The sequence below is a fragment of the Neoarius graeffei genome, chromosome 11 (genome assembly GCF_027579695.1).
Source record: "Neoarius graeffei isolate fNeoGra1 chromosome 11, fNeoGra1.pri, whole genome shotgun sequence".
NCBI lineage: Eukaryota > Metazoa > Chordata > Actinopteri > Siluriformes > Ariidae > Neoarius > Neoarius graeffei.
Window position 1 is genome coordinate 56,092,890 of NC_083579.1, and position 19,682 is coordinate 56,112,571.

At 45.5% G+C, this 19,682-nt stretch overlaps 1 protein-coding gene across 2 annotated transcripts in view; it reads left to right on the forward strand.

Moving 5' to 3' along the window:
* The window catches only part of prkd3 (protein kinase D3), a 116,695-nt gene that overhangs the window by 1,900 nt on the left and 95,113 nt on the right, over nt 1-19,682 (forward strand). The gene's annotated exons all lie outside the window — the stretch shown is intronic.

Below are 19,682 nucleotides of genomic sequence, written 5' to 3' on the forward strand. Positions count from 1 at the left end.
ATACCTGTGTAGTTTTCCCTGTTACAGTTGGAACAGAGCAGTGCATCTCATGGAAACACATGTGCATCAACTTCGGTTTTGCAGACTTGAAAGCATATACACAGAGCCGTGGCCTCACTTTCATTTATAAATGCCTTGAGACCTCAAGAATGGCACAGGAATAGTTTTAAGTGTTAACAATAAATCTAATATAATAATTTTTACGATTAAAGTGGTTTATATAGGTAGCGATCTGAGTGAATGACCTTGACATCCGTAACGTCACAGCAAGAAGTCTATCAGTCTCATCGCCATTTCCGCTATACTAAAACACAGAGCTGACTGCAACGCCGATCCTCCATTTTGAGCTAATTTATTGCCATGCCACATAGATGTGTTGCTGCACCCGCCAGCAACACGACAGAAGGTGGATTTACGTTGCATTCATGGTCCAAGAATGTTCAAACTGCAAAGATTTGGACCCGTTTTGCGAGAAGTACACGGGCACATTGGGTGCCTATTGAAGTGGTCTCTCCTCTGCACTGCACATTTTACTGAGGACTCGTACGAGACCTCTGATCTGTTGAGGAGCGTTGGCTATAAGCCCGTATTGAAAGAGGGTGCAGCTACCAACAATTAAAGGAAAAGAAAACTACAAGAAAAGGAAAGTATTTATTTTATTTATTAATTTTTTTAAAAAGCAAAGTTCAGTTGCACCAGTTCTCCCAGAGTGAGCCGAGGGTTGTTGCTAAAACTCGGGATGGAACGGGACGTGACATATCGTTTGGGCAGTGACCTCCCCGTGGTTGTTAGATTAGATTAGATTAGATTCACTTTATTGTTCCCACATCGGGGAAATTCACGTGTTACAGTAGCAAGAAAATGTCATACAGATAACAAATAAAACTGAAATAAAAATTAGACAAACGAAAGATTAAATACAGAGGGCTATTTGCATTATCTACCGAAATATTGCCTTATTGAGAGGCTCAGAAAAAATTGCACATTACAGGTATAATATATATAAGTATGTATAAAAATAGTTTAAGACCTATATTATTGCACATAATAATTGCATTGATGAGAGATGGCAGAGGTAGTAGTGGTGAAGTACTGCAAATAAAACGACAAACAGGTTATTGGTGCTACACTACCGTTCAGAAGTTTGGGGTCACTTTGAAATGTCCTTGTTTTTGAAAGAAAAGCACTGTTCTTTTCAATGAAGATCACTTTAAACTAATCAGAAATCCACTCTATACATTGCTAATGTGGTAAATGACTATTCTCGCTGCAAATGTCTGGTTTTTGGTGCAATATCTCCATAGGTGTATAGAGGCCCATTTCCAGCAACTCTCACTCCAGTGTTCTAATGGTACAATGTGTTTGCTCATTGCCTCAGAAGGCTAATGGATGATTAGAAAACCCTTGTGCAATCATGTTAGCACAGCTGAAAACAGTTGAGCTCTTTAGAGAAGCTATAAAACTGACCTTCCTTTGAGTAGATTGAGTTTCTGGAGCATCACATTTGTGGGGTCGATTAAATGCTCAAAATGGCCAGAAAAATGTCTTGACTATATTTTCTATTCATTTTACAACTTATGGTGGTAAATAAAAGTGTGACTTTTCATGGAAAACACAAAATTGTCTGGGTGACCCCAAACTTTTGAACGGTAGTGTACATTACAAGTTGTTGCTAAAACCGGTGACGTCTCGTTCCATCCCGGGTTTTAGTAATTGCCTGAGCCGAGCAGTAATGGCGGAGTACTCCGTATGGGCAAAATAGAGAATGAGTGGAGCAGCCGTCTTGTTGCTAAACTGGATATTGCTGCCATCTCACCCTTACGTGGAAGAAGTGAATGAACTTAGAACTAAACGAACAACTGATAGTCAGATTGTTTCAAAACAATCGGCCCCAAGATCGGCCTTCAGGAAGCAAGAACACAGATGCATAAGCTCCGACTCTCATTTGGATAAAAAAACAACAAAAACAACACGTTGTTTACCTGCATTTAGATTAATACATGTAACTTGTATTGTGTGTTTAAGTTACCGGTATAAGATTATTTAATTTGCTTCAGAATGTGATTGTCTCAGTTCATCTGATTATTTAATTAGCCTTTTACGTTTTATCAGTGAAAACGCATGCATGTACATGTATGTTGCATAAGTTATAACACCCATCCTGTTTTAATGAGAGTCAACCCACAATCAATGAAGTCAAATCAGTCTTAGTTGAGCAAGTCGGTAACGGGATTTCTTACTTTCACCATAAATTTTTATTTATATGACTTTGGTCTATAGCTGTAAAAGGCCTCGGCCTTAAAACTGGTTACCGCAGTGATGTCACGCACTCAGGGCTGGCTGGCTCAGCGGGGCAGCTCGAATGCCAACTTTGTGGTCGATTTTAACTCTCAAAAATATATTTTTTTATTCCCATTTGTGCAGCATACAAGAGTCAGGGTTGGAGATACTATCCACTCCGAAATGTATTTAAAAATAAAGGTTCTGCGTATCTGCTGTAAGTACACAAACGTACACTCACCAGCTACTTTATTAGGAACACCCATACACCTGCTGTTTTATGCAGTTATCAAATCAGCCAATCCCTTGACAGCAGCACAATGCATAAAATCATACAAATCAAGAGCTTCAGTTAATGTTCACTTCAAACATCAGAACGGGAAAAACTGTGATTTCAAAGTATGACTTTCACTGTGGTATGGGTTTTGGTGCCAGATGGACTGGTTTGAGTATTTCAGAAACTTGGTTTTCACAACACACCAGTCTCTAGAGTTTACACAGAATGGTGTGAGAAACAAAAAACATTGCGTGAGCGACAGTTCTGTGGGTGGAAACAAACACCTTGTTGATAAGAGAGGTCAGAGGAAGTGGCCAGATTGGTTTGAGTTGACAGGAAGGATATAGTAACTCGTATAATAACTCTTTACAACTGTGGTGAGCAGAAAAGCATTTTCTGCAACAGCAGAAGACCACATTGGGTTCCACTCCTGCCAGCCAAGAACACGAATCTTAGAATCAAGAGCAAGTTCCTATAAAAGTGTCTGGTGAGGGTATTTTGAAAACAGTAGCAGGACCTCAGGTCTCTCTAGTGTAGCGGTGGACGGGAAGCTGTTGTTTCACTGTGACTGTACTTACATCTATATCATAAGCGGCAAAGTTTGTTTGTCTTGAGCTAACGTCGCCATTTCTCGACGGATTTTCACCAAATTTGACATGGAAATCTGGGGGCAACCCAGAATTTTGCAAAACCCAGGGAACGCCGGGTAACCTGTTAGTATTAAATACCCAAGAACTATCCACTGGTTTATATATAAAGTGCAACTTTATATAGATATTCCATTTTAAAGCGAGACGGCCTTTCGATTAAAAAAAAAAATCGGTGAAATTTAGTTCCGTCTGAAATTTGGTCAGTGTTTTATCTCTGTAATATCTCACAAAATATCCGGCCATTCTGTGGCTGGGCAGTTATTTAATTTGAGGGGATTTCCTAGCAGATAATATGCACGAAATTGCTTGCTTCGCGCAGTCAAGCAGACAGAGGAAGTCCGTGTGCGCATGCGCAAGTTTACCTTGACCGTGCACTGACAGTTACAACCCCGATTCCAAAAATGTTGGGACAAATTACAAATTGTAAATAAAAACAGAATGCAATGATGTGGAAGTTTCAAAATTCCATATTTTATTCAGAATAGAACATAGATGACATATCAAATGTTTAAACTGAGAAAATGTATCATTTAAAGAGAAAAATTAGGTGATTTTAAATTTCATGACAACAGCACATCTCAAAAAAGTTGGGACAAGGCCATGTTTACCACTGTGAGACACCCCCTTTTCTCTTTACAACAGTCTGTAAACGTCTGGGGACTGAGGAGACAAGTTGCTCAAGTTTAGGGATAGGAATGTTAACCCATTCTTGTCTAATGTAGGATTCTAGTTGCTCAACTGTCTTAGGTCTTTTTTGTCGTATCTTCCATTTTATGATCCGCCAAATGTTTTCTATGGGTGAAAGATCTGGACTGCAGGCTGGCCAGTTCAGTACCCAGACCCTTCTTCTACGCAGCCATGATGCTGTAATTGATGCAGTATGTGGTTTGGCATTGTCATGTTGGAAAATGCAAGGTCTTCCCTGAAAGAGACGTCGTCTGGATGGGAGCATATGTTGCTCTAGAACCTGGATATATCTTTCAGCATTGATGGTGTCTTTCCAAATGTGTAAGCTGCCCATGCCACACACACTAATTTAACCCTGAGTACTGATAACAACTTGGGTCGTCCTTCTCCTCTTTAGTCTGAATGACACGGCGTCCCTGATTTCCATAAAGAACTTCAAATTTTGATTCGTCTGACCACAGAACAGTTTTCCACTTTGCCACAGTCCATTTTAAATGAGCCTTGGCCCAGAGAAGACGTCTGCGCTTCTGGATCATGTTTAGATACGGCTTCTTCTTTGAACTATAGAGTTTTAGGTGGCAACGGCGGATGGCACGGTGAATTGTGTTCACAGATAATGTTCTCTGGAAATATTCCTGAGCCCATTTTGTGATTTCCAATACAGAAGCATGCCTGTATGTGATGCAGTGCCGTCTAAGGGCCCGAAGATCACGGGCACCCAGTATGGTTTTCCGGCCTTGACCCTTACGCACAGAGATTCTTCCAGATTCTCTGAATCTTTTGATGATATTATGCACTGTAGATGATGATATGTTCAAACTCTTTGCAATTTTACACTGTCGAACTCCTTTCTGATATTGCTCCACTATTTGTCGGTGCAGAATTAGGGGGATTGGTGATCCTCTTCCCATCTTTACTTCTGAGAGCCGCTGCCACTCCAAGATGCTCTTTTTATACCCAGTCATGTTAATGACCTATTGCCAATTGACCTAATGAGTTGCAATTTGGTCCTCCAGCTGTTCCTTTTTTGTACCTTTAACTTTTCCAGCCTCTTATTGCCCCTGTCCCAACTTTTTTGAGATGTATTGCTGTCATGAAATTTCAAATGAGCCAATATTTGGCATGAAATTTCAAAATGTCTCACTTTCGACATTTGATATGTTGTCTATGTTCTATTGTGAATACAATATCAGTTTTTGAGATTTGTAAATTATTGCATTCCATTTTTATTTACAATTTGTACTTTGTCCCAACTTCTTTGGAATCGGGGTTGTACATCATTCTGTCGCTAAATGAACAGCTGATCACACCGAGGTGCTCACCGACCACCAATATTTATTAGTTTGCTCCTGCGTTTCCTTTCTTTTGCAACATAATGTCTTTTCTTCTCGCTTTCTGTTACTGTAGTCGATCTTTCACGTTTCATTCGCACACTCGCATCCTCCATTTTTCTCTCCTGTTTCAAATTTGTAGCCCACAATGCCTTGCGCGAATGGGGAAAGCCCACCATGTGATACTTGACGGCCACTAAACAAAAATAATTGAGTGTCAGGGAAAATTCTTTCTATGACCTACACTTGAAAAATCTGAAAGGCAGTCTACCTTTAAAATAGGCAAACACGTACGGTCCGGTTACAGATTTCTATTAATCCATCTGATTTTGGTGGCTTAGCATTTTACGACACAAGTATAGTAAAATGATTGTATAAAATGTCTAGATACACTGTGTATTTACACAACAAATGGGACCTAATAGTTTTTCTGAAATTGCAGTTGCATAATATGAAATGGGACCAAAATGTCAAATAAATTGATGTAACTAAGCCTGGCCAAGGTACATTATCAGACTGGATCTTTGCAGGGTATCTCACCTGAACTATTACATAAATTTCTTCCCTGTCTGTGTGTTGGAAAAGCAAAGAAGCATCTCAGCAAGGTTTAGTTTAGCAAGCATTTATTTGGAAATTTGATACTATTTGTCTTCTTCCAGAGTCTCGCTAAAATATTTTGAGAACTAATGGTGAAATTTTTATGCTGCTTTAATCACGATTCATTTGAACATAAATCTGAGAATACTGATCTTGATTTATAGTGGCAGTGTTTGGTCAGCAAGCTACTCTTAAGCAGCTTGCAGCTGATGTGTCTGCTAACAATTCCTAAACTGTGCAGTCTTCTGTCTCTACAAGCATTACAGAGTATTATGAGCTTTTATCAGGAGTCTGAACAGTAAATAACCTAAATCTGCTAAAAATTGTCTCAATTTTATTTTTGTTGAAGAGCTACCAAAGCTAATGGGTCTGACTAACTGTAGTTTTCTATCATATTAATTTATGTAAAAGGCTGTGACTAATCTAGACTGTGCTATAATCACCAGGAATTGCTTTACTGGATAAGCAATGATGCACATCAGTCACTGATTAAAGTAAACATTTTCATACCACCAGTTTTAAAATTAGTTCACAGAGTGATGTAGTGACACAATGGAGGCCCTGTAGATGTGAGCAATGACATAAATCTGAAAATATGACCAGTGGTGGCTCATCCATAGGAAGACAAGTGTAATATCTCATCTCATCTCATTATCTGTAGCCGCTTTATCCTGTCCTACAGGGTCGCAGGCAAGCTGGAGCCTATCCGGGTGAAAGGCGGGGTACACCCTGGACAAGTCACCAGGTCATCACAGGGCTGACACATAGACACAGACAACCATTCACACTCACATTCACACCTACGGTCAATTTAGAGTCATCAGTTAACCTAACCTGCATGTCTTTGGACTGTGGGGGAAACCGGAGCACCCGGAGGAAACCCACGCGGACACGGGGAGAACATGCAAACTCCGCACAGAAAGGCCCTCGTCAGCCACGGGGCTCGAACCCGGACCTTCTTGCTGTGAGGCGACAGCGCTAACCGCTACACCACCGTGCCGCCACAAGTGTAATATATATATATATATGTACATACACACACACGTGTGTGTGGGTGTGTAGTGCTAGTCAAAGTTTGGACACACCTATTCATTCATAGGTTTTTCTGTATTTTGACGATTTTCTACATTGTAGAGCAATACTGAAGACATCAAAATTATGAAATAACATATGGAATTATGTGGAAACAAAAATTGTTAAACTAAATATGTTTCATATTTTAGATTCTTCAAAGTAGCCAACGTTTACCTTGATGACGCTTTGCACACTATTAGCATTATCTTAACCAGCTTCATGAGGTCGTCACCTGGAATGCTTTTCAGTTAACAAGTGTGTCTGGTCAAAAGTTAATTAGCGCAATTTCTTGCCTTCTTAATGTGTTTGAGATCAACCATTAAATTGTAAATGATAAAAATGCCGTAAATGAAATACCATAAATAGTCTTATTCAGTAACTGTAGTAATCCATTGTAACGCTCTCTACGTGTGGGTGGAGCACAGAGGACAGCAGGACAGAGATCAGGTTTTATAATTCGGCTTTATTGCCACACTTTTCAGTTTAACAATGATTACTCGTGCAGACACACACACAACCGGCGTCTGGTTCAGGGATCAGCTCCTTCTGCTCTCGCTCTCCCTCCTGATATAGGGCGCAGTCACTGGGAAGACACACAAACACAGGTTAATTGCTCTCAGGTGACGTGATTCTGCCACTTACCTTCCCTGACTCCGCCCTCCTGTCACAGACCGGCGCTTGACCACGCCCCCGCTGCCACATACCCCCACCGCCCGACTCAGGCCGGGCGGCCGTCTGGCCTGCAGCCGACTCCCCCCCCCCCCCCCCCCTTGATGGGAGAGGAAGTCCGCCACGACCATCTGCGCCCCCGGCCTGTGGACCACCTTGAAATTGAAGGGTTGGAGTGCCAGATACCAACGGGTGATCCGCGCGTTGGCATCTTTCATGCGGTGGAGCCACTGGAGGGGCGCGTGGTCCGAACAGAGGGTGAAAGGGCGCCCCAGCAGGTAGTACCAGAGGGCGAGAACCACCCACTTGATGGCCAGACACTCTCTATGGTGCTGTAGCGCCCCTCACGCACCGACAGCTTCCTGCTGATATACAGGACCGGGCGGTCCTCCCCCTCCACCTCCTGGGACAAAACCGCCCCCAGCCCTCTGTCCGACGCATCGGTCTGCAACATAAAAGGGAGAGAAAAGTCAGGGGAGTGTAGAAGTGGCCCCCCACACAGTGCAGCCTTTACCTCTGAGAAAGCCCGCTGGCACTGCTCCGTCCACTGGACCGGATCTGGTGCCCCCTTTTTAGTGAGATCAGTCAGCGGGCTGGTGACGTCCGAATAATTAGGTATAAACCTGCGATAATAGCCAGCCAGCCCCAGGAACTGTCTCACCCCCTTTTTGGTCTTGGGCCTCGGGCAGGCCGCAATTGCTGCCGTCTTATTAATTTGGGGACGCACCTGCCCGTTGCCCAAGTGGAAGCCCAGATACCGTACTTCCACCCGCCCAATCGCACACTTCTTTGGGTTGGCTGTGAGCCCCGCTCGCCTCAGCGACCTAAGGACGGCCCTCAGATGTTCAAGGTGCCGCTCCCAGTCATTGCTATAGATGATTATGTCATCTAGATATGCTGCCGCATACGTGGCGTGAGGGCGGAGGACTCTGTCCATCAGCCGCTGAAACGTCGCGGGCGCCCCAAACAGCCCAAACGGAAGGGTGACGAATTGGTGTAAACCAAACGGTGTGGAAAAGGCCGTTTTTTCTCGGGATAGTGGAGTCAAGGGGATCTGCCAATATCCCTTCGTCAAATCCAGTGTCGAATAAAAGCGAGCAGTGCCGAGTCGATCGAGCAACTCATCAATACGAGGCATTGGGTACGCGTCGAATTTAGACACCGCGTTGACTTTTCTATAGTCCACACAGAACCGGACCGACCCGTCGGCCTTGGGTACCAAGACCACCGGGCTGCTCCAGTCACTGTAGGACTCCTCGACGATGCCCATTTCGAGCATGGTCTGAAGTTCTTCCCGAACCACCTTTTTTTTGTGTTCGGGTAGCCTGTAAGGGCGGCTACGCACTACCACCCCCAGGGGCGTCTCTATGTGGTGCTCTATGAGGTTAGTGCGACCGGGCAGGGGCGAGAACACATCCGAAAACTCGGTCTGCAACTGGGCGACCTCCGTGAGTTGGGTCGGGGAGAGGTGGTCTCCACAGGGGACCGGAGAGGTACAGGATGCCAATGTCCCTTTTTGAACCTCCGGCCCCAGCTCCGCCTTCTCCGGAACTACCGACACCAACGCCACGGGGACCTCCTCGTTCCAGAGTTTAAGCAGGTTGAGGTGGTAAATCTGTAGCGCCCCACCCCTGTCCGTTCGCCTCACCTCATAGTCGACATCCCCGACTTGCCGTGTGACCTCAAAGGGTCCTTGCCACTTGGCGATCAATTTGGAGCTCGACGTGGGCAACAGTACGAGTACCTTATCTCCCGGAGTGAACTCTCTAAGGCGCGTACCCTTGTTGTACAGGCGGGCTTGCCGTTCCTGGGCCTGCCGCAAATTCTCCTGAGTTAGGTGGGTGAGCGTGTGGAGTTTTGCGCGCAGGTCCATAACGTACTGAATTTCGTTCTTACTTTGTGAAGGTCCCTCCTCCCAATTTTCCCGCAGCACGTCCAGGATGCCGCGCGGCTTACGCCCATATAATAATTCGAACGGGGAGAACCCCGTGGAGGCTTGGGGGACCTCTCGCACTGAGAACAGCAAGGGTTCGAGCCACTTATCCCAGTTACGTGCGTCCTCACTTACGAATTTTTTAATAATATTTTTGAGGGTGCGGTTGAAGCGTTCCACTAAACCGTCCGTTTGTGGGTGATATACGCTGGTGCGGATCGGCTTAATCCCCAATAACCCATACAGTTCGCGCAGTGTTCGTGACATAAACGTAGTGCCTTGATCAATCAGAATCTCTTTCGGGATTCCGACTCGGGAGATGACGCGGAAGAGTGCCTCGGCAATACTGCGTGCTGAGATATTGCGCAGAGGCACTGCTTCCGGGTATCGCGTTGCATAGTCCACCAGGACTAATATAAAGCGGTACCCTCGTGCTGACCGATCTAATGGCCCGACGAGATCCATCCCAATTCTCTCAAACGGGGTCTCGATTAACGGTAGAGGGCGCAAAGGCGCTTTTGGAATGGCCGCTGGGTTTACTGACTGGCATTCGCGGCATGCCGTACACCACCTACGGACATCGCCGCGAATCCCCGGCCAATAGAAACGGGCCATTATTCGGGCTAGTGTTTTATCCTGCCCCAAGTGTCCAGCCATGGGATTAAAGTGAGCCGCCTGGAATACCAATTCCCGGCGGCTCTTCGGAATTAAAAGCTGCGTGATGCGCTCTTTAGTTTGAGTGTCCTGCGTCACTCGGTATAATCTATCCTTCATAATCGCGAAGTAGGGGAAGGACGGGGTGGCGTTCGGCGGGAGCGTTTGACCATCGATTACTCTCACTTGGTCAAACGCATGCCGCAGAGTCTCGTCTCGCGACTGCTCTAATGGGAAATCTGCGAGGGATTCCCCAATAGAGAGAGGAGGAGCCGGCGGCTCCTCACTCTGACGCGGAGATGACGTAGACGGCTCTGTGACAGCTGCTCCCACCAAAGCGACACCGGGACCTCCCCCTGTCAAATGGCAGGACCCACTCTCGACTAGGCGTGTCATTAAACCCTGAAATCCCGGCCAATCAGTCCCCAAAATTAGAGAGTGGGTAAGGCGAGGATTAACTGCCGCCTTCACTATAAATTTTTCCCCTCTGAAAATAATGTGGACCGACACCAAAGGGTAGCTGTGAACATCCCCGTGCACACACAATACCTTCACCCCCTGTGCTCCCCCCAATGCCTCGTTTTGAACCAGGCTTTGGCGAATTGAGGTCTGATTACAACCAGAATCCACCAACGCCTGATATGTAGCCCCTTGGATACTCACCGGTATGCGATACGCTCCGGCCCGATCGAGGGCGGCCTCTGGCGCGTCGGGGATCCGAACCACCGCGCCCACTTCCATTGCTGTGCACTGCTGATGAAGGTGGCCCGGTTCCCCGCAGCGCCAGCAAACCGGCCCGGGCTTTCCCTCTGCACCAGTGACCTGGGGCTCACTCACCTGAGGTGGGGGAGAGACAGACACAGAAGGGAGAAACGGGAGGGCACCGCGGGTGCGGTGGGCCGGCTGGGGTGGTGCCGGCCCCCGCCTCCGCGGTGGGGGAATGGGGCGAGGACGGGACACAGGAGGAGAGGGAGAGAGAGAGAGAGAGAAGAGGAGAGAAGAGACAATGCCATCTGCTGTCCTGCCGCCGGGACAGCCGCCAGATGATCCTCCGCCAGCTTGACTGCCTGATCCAGCGACGCCGGGCGGTGACACTGGACCCACTCCGCGGTTCCGGCTGGTAAGCGGGCGACGAATTGTTCCAGTACCACCTGGTCGACGATTCCCTCGGCGTCGCGATTGTTGGCCCTCAGCCACCGCCAGCAGGCGTCCCGGAGCTGCTGGCCGAACGCGAACGGCCGGCCGACTTCCTCCAGTCGCAGCGCGCGGAAGCGCTGGCGCTGTTGCTCCGGTGTGCGCCCCACGCGCTGGAGGACGGCCCGGCGGAGGTCCGCGTAGGCCAGCCGGCGGTCGGCGGGGAGCTGTAGCGCGGCCAGCTGCGCCTCTCCCGTGAGCAGCGGGAGGAGGCGCGCCGCGCGCTGCTCCATCGGCCACCCCGAGGCTTCGGCGACCTGTTCAAACAACGTGATGAACGCCTCGGGGTTGTCCTGCGGGCCCATCTTGGTGACAACGAGGGGAGACGGGCCCGCGGCCGGAGCGCTGGTGGACCCCGCCGACGCGAGGAGATGCCGGAACGCCTCACGATCTTCCTGCTGGGCCAGCACCAGGGCTTCGAAGCGCTGCTCCTGCTCCTTTCGGAGCGTGACGAGTGCCTGGTGCTGGCTTTGCTGAGCCGTGGCGAGGGCGTGGACCAGATCGGCGAACGGGGAGGATTCCATGGGGCTGCTGGTTCGGTGCTCCATTGTCCCGGGTTTCGGCACCACTGTAACGCTCTCTACGTGTGGGTGGAGCACAGAGGACGGCAGGACAGAGATCAGGTTTTATAATTTGGCTTTATTGCCACACTTTTCAGTTTAACAATGATTACTCGTGCAGACACACACACAACCGGCGTCTGGTTCAGGGATCAGCTCCTTCTGCTCTCGCTCTCCCTCCTGATATAGGGCGCAGTCACTGGGAAGACACACAAACACAGGTTAATTGCTCTCAGGTGACGTGATTCTGCCACTTACCTTCCCTGACTCCACCCTCCTGTCACAGATCGGCGCTTGACCACGCCCCCGCTGCCACATCCATTTATGTCACAAACTGATCAACGAAGTAAACAGAAACGAAAGTCCATCATTACTTGAAGACATGAAGTGTCTCTTAAAGGTAGACTGCCTTTCAGATTTTTCATGTGTAGGTCATAAAAATAATTTTCCCTGACACATAGTTAGTTTTGTTTAGTGGACCAAAAGTTATTGAATTCGAATCACAGACTTCCAATTTTATTAGTTTTTTTTAATAGAACAATTAATGAATTTAATTAATTCATAAATTCTCTAAATTCTCCACTATTTTTTCCTGCTTCAACATGACCCAATTCAAGATACTATGTCATGCATCACGTGGTGGGCTTTCCCCGTTCGCACAAGGCGTTGTGGGATACAAATTTGAAACAGGAGAGAAGAATGGAGGACGTGAGTGTGCGAATGAAACATGGAAGACTGACTAAGGTAACGGAACGCGAAAAGAAAAGACATTATGTTATGAAGGAAAGGAAACACAGGACTAAACTAATAAATATTGGTGGTCAGCGAGCACCTCGGTGTGATCAGCTGTTTCTTTAGCGACAAAATGATGCAACTGTCAGTGCACGGTCAAGGTAAACCTGCACATGCGCACACAGACTTCCTCTGTCTGCTTGATTGCCCGAGGCAAGTGATTTCATGCACATTATTTACTAGGGAATCCACTCAAATTAAATAACTTCCCAGCCCCAGAATGGCCTGGTATTTTGTGAAATAATACAGAAATAAACATATATCACAATGACCAAATTTCAGAAGGAACTAAATTTCACCGATTTTATGAAATTGAAAGGCCGTCTCACTTTAATTCATAAAAGTAAAGAAAAACTATAGAATTAGAAGCTGTGTCCAAACTTTTGACTGGTTTTATATAAGAAACCTTTATTCGTCACATGCACACTGAAATTCATCCTCTGCATTTAACCTATCTGAAGCAGTGAACACACTCAGAGCAGTGGGCAGCCACACCAGAGTGCCCAGGGAGCAGTCAGGGGTCAGGTACCTTGCCCAAGGCCACCCCATGTCAACCTAACTGCATGTCTTTGGATTGTGGGGGAAACCGGAGCACCCGGAGGAAACCCACGCAGACACGGGGAGAACATGCAAACTCCACACAGAAAGGCCCTTGCTGGCCGCTGGGTTCAAACCCAGAACCTTCTTGCTGTGAGGCGACCATGCAAACCACTACACCACCATGCCGCCCATAAATAAAGTAATTTGACAAATGGTAATGTTCCTCATTCACAACTACATACTTTTTAAATTCTGTTCAGATACTAATGGCCAAATGTGACCAGAGATGTAAATTTTGGGCCTAACAGCACTATTTAGTTATTATTTCACTTCATGATAAAAAATGGATACTATAATTTTGGGAACAAGTACTATAGAGGCCTTTTGGGGCAATGACAGAGTTGCCAGGGTCACTTTTTTATGCCAAATTGGGATAATTAAAAAAACTCCACAGGCAAGTTCTTGTTTTATGGCAGAATCAAAGAATTGGATCGAACCGAATTAAATCGTGTGAATTTCCACACACAAAGGCAAACCGCAAGTGTACACAATGGGTCCATGATGTACAGAACATTTTCTGTGGTCAGACAAAGATTGGGCGCGAGCAAGGGGGATTATGGAGTGTATATCCATACATTGGAAATGCATGCTCAGCATGGTGACTTATTTCCCTCACACAAAGTATTTAAAAAGAAACAAATTTCTTTCATTTCCAATGCCTGAATTTTTTTTGACAAGATTTATATATTTTTTGTGTAGTTGTTGAGAAATATTCAGGTTTTAGAAAAGGCATGTCTAAAATGGGGGCGGCACGGTGGTGTAGTGGTTAGCGCTGTCGCCTCACAGCAAGAAGGTCCTGGGTTCGAGCCCCGGGGCCGGCGAGGGCCTTTCTGTGCGGAGTTTGCATGTTCTCCCCGTGTCCGCGTGGGTTTCCTCCGGGTGCTCCGGTTTCCCCCACAGTCCAAAGACATGCAGGTTAGGTTAACTGGTGACTCTAAATTGACCGTAGGTGTGAATGTGAGTGTGAATGGTTGTCTGTGTCTATGTGTCAGCCCTGTGATGACCTGGCGACTTGTCCAGGGTGTACCCCGCCTTTCGCCCGTAGTCAGCTGGGATAGGCTCCAGCTTGCCTGCGACCCTGTAGAAGGATAAAGCGGCTAGAGATAATGTGATAATGTGTGATGTCTAAAATGACTCAAAACAAGCTAGTAGACTGTATAGTAAATGACTGAATGTTGTTGATTTTCAGCTGCCTATTAGTATAGGTAATCATATGGGGCCGAGTAAAATTAAGGATTAATTTCACGAGTGATTTCGAAGTTTTGAAAATTCAATTTCAAAACTTTGAAATCACGAGTGAGATTGATCCTTAATTTTACGAGGACCCATACGATTACTTGTTTATAATATATAGGGCCAAATTCATACTTCAGAAGCCATTCAAGTTCACAACACTTGTCATTCACGTTTTCTGAACCAATCAGGGCACAAGACTATCTTGCACATTTGAATCAGTTTCTAAAGCGTCTTTCATCATAACACAGCGACACGACACGAGGATTTTGAAAGCGGTTTACAAAATTTTATTGGTACTTCTTTACAAAAGCCATTTTGTTGACAAAATTTGCTAATTTTTGTAACCGTAACCAAGCAATGAACTAGCCAATAGCATTTCAGAAATACGGCCCCGTGTTAAGGAAAAAAAAGCCCTCCTTGATTGACCAATCAGAATTGAGTAATTTGGCGCTATGTATTATCTCATCTCATCTCATCTCATTATCTCTAGCCGCTTTATCCTTCTACAGGGTCGCAGGCAAGCTGGAGCCTATCCCAGCTGACTACGGGCGAAAGGCGGGGTACACCCTGGACAAGTCACCAGGTCATCACAGGGCTGATACATAGACACAGACAACCATTCACACCTACGGTCAATTTAGAGTCACCAGTTAACCTAACCTGCATGTCTTTGGACTGTAGGGGAAACCGGAGCACCTGGAGGAAACCCACGCGGACAACATGCAAACTCCACGCAGAAAGGCCCTTGCCGGCCCCGGGGCTCGAACCCAGGACCTTCTTGCTGTGAGGCGACAGCGCTAACCACTACACCACCGTGCCGCCCACTATGTATTATCTCATCTCATTATCTGTAGCCGCTTTATCCTTCTACAGGGTCACAGGCAAGCTGGAGCCTATCCCAGCTGACTACGGGCGAAAGGCGGGGTACACCCTGGACAAGTCGCCAGGTCATCACAGGGCTGACACATAGACACAGACAACCATTCACACTCACATTCACACCTACGGTCAATTTAGAGTCACCAGTTAACCTAACCTGCATGTCTTTGGACTGTGGGGGAAACCGGAGCACCCGGAGGAAACCCACGCGGACACGGGGAGAACATGCAAACTCCGCACAGAAAGGCCCTCGCCGGCCACGGGGCTCGAACCCAGGACCTTCTTGCTGTGAGGCGACAGCGCTAACCACTACACCACCGTGCCGCCACTATGTATTATAATGGGGTTAATTTCATTTGAAAGTTTGTCATTACTAATGTCATTCTGTCCCCACTGAAGCCTCTGGTCATAGGATGCTGCTGAATATAACAGATATATGGTACGTTTAGATATTAGTTTTTACATGTGCAGCATTTCACTTCACCATCTACATTGTATTCTGTATGATTGTCTTAAGCAAATCGAACCAGTTTGCGAAGATCTGTTTAGCAAAGTTTTACCCTGTTTATTTTAAGGGCTTTTGTTATGTAGTACATTAAACTACCGCAGTTCCATGCTTTCAAACTAGATCACACTGAACAGTTCCATCCAAAGTATACCATTGTTTTCATAGAGAAGAGTCTAGCAGTAATGTGCTGACGTGACCCTTTAACAGAACACGATGAGCTCCTGCTCAAAATTAAGAGACAAGCTGCAACCTTGCGTGGTTCATCGTTAATCTGCTACACAAGCAGACTTTGTGTCTTTCTTGTCCAGTGCATTTCAGGTCAAGTTCACATTCCTTCAGGCGAATGTAATGCCGTGGTGAATGCTCACTAGCTTGCGATCTGGAACCTTGTTTCAGGGCAGAATCCAGTATTGATATTTAATTGATGTTGCTTTCTGGCTTGAAGGCAGGAATTTCAGAGAGAGACAGAGTTTTGGAGTTGTTTTAAGTATCATCTGTGACAAGGTGAATATAACAGATATATGGCATGATATCATTGATATGATATCATTGTGCTGAATGTAGTAACATTGTAGTATGATATCATTGTGCTGAAGATTTGTGTTTATATAGATGTATGCAGTATACGTAAAAACACATTTAATGCAGTGTCCATTTCATTTCTGTGATATTTTATTGAAAATGGGGGTGGAGATGGTAGGTTACTCTACAGTGCGTCGAGATGCAGTTTTAGTGGACATGTAGTGCACGCAGAAAGCCCATTTTTGATGGAAAAACCAAGCAACAGCGTGAGTCTCAAAACTTTGTGTGCTGCTCTGGATCACCCAAAACCCATGGGATAAGCTGAAAACCCCATGTGCTGAGATCCAGTCCAGCATGATCATATGGCTTTGATATCAGTGGAAAAAATGACTCTGATTTCTCCCAATCTTCTGACCATCTTTACTCATACAAGTGCGCATGCTTACAAATACAATTACTGTACATATACTTTCTGCTCTTTGCTAATCCAATCAACAGGACGCAGACAGAAATGTGTTACCTGTCGATATCTCGAGAGAAAGAGCTGTGGGTAAATGTTGTCTGGTCAGGTATTACTGTTACTGTTGTTGGGTTGGAGGACGGCCAAAGAAAGTATTATGTACCACCAGTTAATTTTAAGCCATACGTTTGTCTGGATGTATTATAAGCCTATTTTTAAAATTAATATTTTCTGTTCTGCAAATGATGAGCTCAGTAAATTGCTCGACTAGTTGTTCAGTTATTGGGATTATTCGGCTTGGTTTCAACTGCTTTGTGAACCAGATGTTTAGTTATAAACACAGTAGCATAACCTAGTATAAATAGTACACCGTAGGACTCTGTGGGCTCTGGACCCATGGCTCCTCATTTTGTGGTCACCTGGAGGTTGCTACATTGGAGGTTTAATGGATTCAGCATGCTGACTTTTCCACCTGCACTTGTACCTCTGAGAAATGCTTTTTATGGTCACGTGTCCAAAAAGCATGCACTGCTTGGAGCTGTACATGGTTTACTGGTGTCACTAGTATCTTTAATATTGTGTACATTTACCTCCACAATTATTGGCATCCCAAAAAATAATGGACAAAATGACTATGCAATAAATATTAACCATGATGTAGTGTTTCCAGTTTAAACAATTAGAGAACTGTTTATCTTTCTCATCTCATTATCTCTAGCCGCTTTATCCTGTTTTACAGGGTCGCAGGCAAGCTGGAGCCTATCCCAGCTGACTACGGGGTACACCCTGGACAAGTCGCCAGGTCATCACAGGGCTGACACATAGACACAAACAACCATTCACATTCACACCTACAGTCAATGTAGAGTCACCAGTTAACCTAACCTGCATGTCTTTGGGGGAAACCGGAGCACCCGGAGGAAACCCACGCGGACAACATGCAAACTCCGCACAGAAAGGCCCTCGCCGGCCATGGGGCTCGAACCCGGACCTTCTTGCTGTGAGGCGACAGTGCTAACCACCGTGCCGCCGCTGTTTATCTTTATCTCAAACAAACATCATTCTTATGAGAACTTTTAAATCATAGAATGTTCTCTCAAAATGTTTGTGGAATAAAATAAATGATGAAATAATCCATCCATCCATCCATCCATCCATCCATCCATCCATCTATCCATCTATCTATCTATCTATCTATCAGGACAACCAAACAGCTTTAAGCCTCAACTATTCAGGTAATTGTTGACCATCAAGTCAGGTAATGAATAAAATGATGCATAAGTACTTAAAAATACTGTTAGGTGCAATGGTGATAAGCCAGTCTTGCTCTGCAGGGCAATAATTCTCAACCTGCCTGCATGTGGTATTTATGCCATCTAAAGAATAGCATAATGAATAGGTTTTGAATATAAACGTGCCAAAGTAGTAGGCCTGATTGTATAAAAGGCTCTGTAAATAATTTTAAAACTTGTTCATTTTATTGGTCCCAAATTAAAACATTTAAAGAGTCTCCAAATGACAGGGCTTCATATGCAGCTGAGCTTGACCACAGCATTTCATTTGTATGATGTCTCATCTTCTGGATGAACTTTTTGTTCTGAGTTTGGTTTAGAGTTTCACATGAACTGCAGTCACTGAAATGGAAGGACACTATGCAAACCACACAGAACTGCTCTGACTTCCTGCTGAATGCTAAACCACACTGCTGGGCCATTCTTCACTGTCCTGTGCCCAGCTTGTATACAAAGCTTGTATAAAGAAAGATGAAATGTGGTATGTCTGTCTACATTACTTCTGAATAATACCTGCCTTGGGACCAGTTCCACTGCTAATCGGAAAGCGGGTCCATTATGCTTAGGGCTACAGTAATTCCTGAGATTAGCTCACTTGAATAAATGCTCCTCTTTTACAGTTAAAAAGAAAACTAACAGCCTTGTGAAAGAACTGGGTGGGCTCTGGACCCAGTTGTGTTCATTTTGTGATCGGTGTATAACGGACAAGGTCATGCACGATGAGGGAAACAAACATCTGATAATGAAGCACTTCCTGTTTTGGTGTTGCACTGGCTCGCCTCTTCTGTCACCAAGAGCGCAATCACAGGACAAAAGCTCATCATGCTGACAAGCAGCATTCAGCACATTTTTGAAGACTTGATGTGCCTTATATTTCTACACACTGACATTTGAGATGGTCCTAACCCATCGCACACCTGGAGGCCTGGAAAATTACATTAGCACTTTCCATCAGTCAGCTTTGCCTTTGCAAAAGATATACAGTGGAATCTAGGAATTTCTCGTCAGATCTTGAATATGTGGTGATGGGACAGAACCACTGTATAGTCTGCTACATTTCAGTATGAATTTGGGAGGAGGGGGAATTTACTTTGGCTCAGATTGAATAGCCCCCTCCTCTCCCCCTCTGTCAGAAAGGGATGATAAAGCTAGCTTGGAGGACAAAAGTTTGTAGCTTTTTTGGCAAATACTTTGGAAAAAGGCATAAACTTCTTGAAATCTCTCTGAAGGCACTTTTATGAAGACTAAACCTTGTGCCCGACCTTGAATCACTCAAGCAGCTGGAAACACTGTGCGGTCGGATGCTAATGTGTTGCATACATGCAAGTACGAAATCCTTCCCACTGTGTGATAGGTTAGTGACTTTAATTCTATGGGCAACGTCTGTACTTCCAGCTGTAGTTGTTCTTTTTAATGAACACTGCATGCTTTGAATATAAAAGTAATATGTGCCAGGGTAGAACGGCAATTCTACAGACACGTGGACT